At 40.8% G+C, this 3437-nt stretch overlaps 1 pseudogene; it reads left to right on the top strand.

Annotated features, from left to right (window-relative positions):
* LOC110287347 overlaps positions 1-261 on the top strand; it is a 2576-nt pseudogene extending 2315 nt beyond the window's left edge.
* Positions 262-3437: the final 3176 nt, after the last annotated feature.

Genomic DNA, 3437 nt, shown 5'->3' with positions numbered 1-3437 from the left:
AAAATATTAAAAATCAAAAAAAAAAGAGGCACACACCGTGCTGTCACTGTAGCTCCAAGGCCTACCACCTTCAGAAGTTGGCCTGTGGCAAATGTGGCTACCCTGCCAAGCTCAAGGAAAAGGATAACTGGACAAAACACCACTGGAACTGGTTGGATGAGGCACCTAAAGATTGTCTACCACAGATTCAGACATGGATTCTGTGAAGGAACAACACCTAAACCAAAGAGGGTAGCTGTTGCAGCATCCAGTCCATCTTGAGGATTTCAATTAGTCATTAAATAAATGGTTTTGGTTAAAAAAAAAAACAAACTTTACTTTCTTTCGGTTTGGCTCCACTTGAAGGTATCGTCCATTGTGATGGGGAAGACAAGATGACAGTGACCAATCACATTGCATCTGCTTTCAGGAAGGAGAGAGATGGGAGTGCTGCTGCTTTTCTTGTTTTCTTCTTTCTGTTCAGTCCAAGAGGCCAACCCATATTTTGAGTGCACCTTCCCACCTTAGTTAATCTAAATAACCCTTCACAGTATGTCCATAAGTCTGCATTATGGGTGATTCTAGAGCCAATCTATTTGGCAAGAAATATTAACCATTATCAATGCATTGTTCCCTGGGCTTCAAGACCTGCCTATCATGAAAACCATTTATTTTGACAGGAATCAAAAGGTGAAGTATTTTTATCAATATTTAAAGAATCTCTGAATTAAAAATGTAAGGAACTTTTATAAACACAGTTAAGACTCTTTGCCTATAACATAAACAAAAATGTGTATGTGGACATCCATTTACATATGCATGATACTATGAGGGAATGGACCCAGTCTCCCTCCATCCTTCTGGATGTCAGGAAATAAGCTCTGTATGGCTACTAATATATATATATATTTGGAATCAGTGGCAAGGGACCAGAAGCACAGGTAAGGGTCCAGGTTACAGAAAAGTTCACAGGTGCAGTAACATAGCATCCTAGATACAAAGGACACTTTGACCCTTGAATAAATAGGTTTATTTCAACATGTGAATGTTCTGCAAAGACAGAAGCTACTATACTGTTGGGTGACAACTCTTTGTTGGGTAGTGAAGTGTACAGGATGCTTGCCAATTTATGAAATAATACAGGATGGGGAGCGGGAACTGGACCCTTAATGTAATGGCTCTTGAAACACATGTGGGCATGAGTAAAGTCCTGTCTGAAATTTCTGAGAAAGTTAGTCTTGGAAGAAACAATGAATTTGCATTTCCAGCCATTCCTCGGGTGAACACTGGTGCTTCTGGCCTGGGGCCTCACTTTAAAGACCACTGACAAAATGCAACATATTGGACCACTAGGGAAATTATGAGGACAGTGAGTGCTCTGAGTCCTAGATTTCCAAATCTGAGTACTTGCCAGATTTCCTGTTGATTCTCAAGGTTGTGGAAGAAAGGAAAATGTAGGAACACAGCATGGGAAGTTGAGATGACTTTGGAGCAAGAATTTTCAAGGCACCAGGAATTACCAAGGCTCCATGAAACATTATTTAAAGCCCTTGGTGTTGGAGCCTATGAAACAGAAAAGTGTCCAGAGAGCTGAGCTTCTTGGTGTCTGAAGAGAGGTCCCAGGGCATGTCTTCCAAAGGCTACTGAGAACTCCAGTGACTGACCTACTGTTATCTAAATGTGCTCAGGGGTTAACTATTTCACATTCCTAGATGCTGCCTGGTGTACAAAGACTTTGATATCCTAGAGGCTCTCCAAATTCACTAAGGGAATGTTGCCATATTCTTCATAGAGGTCAAGAGTTTCCTTTGGGATATTTGTTACTATCCTTACTCCTGCTGAGAGAAGGCAGGGAGTCTTTTCCCACTAAAAGACATCCACGTCTTCCTATCAAATGCTCATTTCATGTTAGGAAGTAATTAATCATAATAATATGTTGGATTTTTAGGGGGAGGAATGGATATGTGAACAGAGAGGTCCTTTACGGGAAGGATGAGGCATTTCCACTGATCTTGGTAGTAAAGGTCAGGGGACCTGGGGATAGAAGATGGGACCAAGGAGTTTCAAAGGGAAGGAAGGAGGAGTGAGAGTATTCTAAGCACCCATCCAAGTCAAGTCCATGGATCATGGATGTCAGCTATTCATATCATGTTCTAGATTTCAGATATGTTTGCCTTGACCATATGTAAAAGATCTGTTTAATCTTGTAGTTGATTTTACATTTGCAATACATCATTGAAAACAATTCCACCATTACATAGATAAAGTACACAAAAAATAGTAACAGATTCATCAAAGGGAGATGGTTCAGTGGGTAATGGTGCCCTCCATACAATTATAAGAGCCTGAGCTTCACCCCAGAACTCCTGTAAAGATGGAAGGAGAGAACACACCACACAAAGTTAGGGTTTTTTCCTGCCTTCTACTCATATGTGCCTACATATATGTATAAATAAATAAAAATAAGCAAGCCGTTTTGGAAAAAACAGCAGAAGCTAGCACTTGTTCATGTCTGTCCCTGTGCCAGGCCCAGAATCAAGTACTTCACTCCATTCTCTAGTCTCATCCCCCAGTGAGGTAGGTCCTAGCCTTTTGTGAATGAGGAGCTGCAGCTCTGAATGATGAAGCGACTTCCCCAGGATGGCATAGCAAGAAAACTGGCAGTATTGACTGAAGAAAAATAAAAGGAACAAGCTAAGCCGAAAGGAAGAAGGAAGAAAATAATACAGATTAGAATGGAGATTGAGGTGATAGAAAGAGTGAAAAGAAAAGCAAAGAAGGAAAAGCAAAAGGCTCCTTTGGTGAGACTGGCAAAATGCAGAAAACTTTCATGAGATTAACCATGAAACAGAGGGCAGGCGTGAAAGAAAGAGCACAGTTAGTTACCGACCATGTGGATATGCAAATATGGAACAAAACCAAGTTTGATTTGAAATTTCCATATTGAAACCCAATTCTTTATAATTCATTACAAATTAATTTCTTAAAAAGGAAGAAGACATATTTTTTGTAAATCTTTTAGCTTGGTCATATAAAGAATAAAAGAAGTATGTTTAAGAGAATAAACCTGAGTAGCTGGGCAAGCAACTGTTTAAGAAAGAGATTGTTGTAGATGGTAGGTTTCAAACTTGGGACAAATGGTAAGGTGTCTATTTAATATATCCAAGGAACCTGGCTGCCAGGTTCTCTCTACATCCGTCAGTCCTACTGTTATAGGGCCTTCCTGGCTAGCATACACCAACCCCTACCCTAACTTCTCCAGCCCAGTGGTTGGGCTGCCCTTCCCTATATAACCCAACCATTTTGGTTATCTGTTCTCTTTGTGCCTTTGGCCCTCCTGGCTGCCACACCTTATTTCCCTCTCATCTCTCTCCCCCTTCCACTACCCATCTCTCCAAATGCCTGGTTATGTCCACTCCAAACTCTTCTAGATGACCCTGCCTCTGACTGTGCTTTCT

The sequence above is a fragment of the Mus caroli genome, chromosome X (genome assembly GCF_900094665.2).
Source record: "Mus caroli chromosome X, CAROLI_EIJ_v1.1, whole genome shotgun sequence".
In the NCBI taxonomy this organism is placed as follows: Eukaryota; Metazoa; Chordata; class Mammalia; order Rodentia; family Muridae; genus Mus; species Mus caroli.
This window is presented reverse-complemented; position numbering and strand designations above follow the sequence as displayed.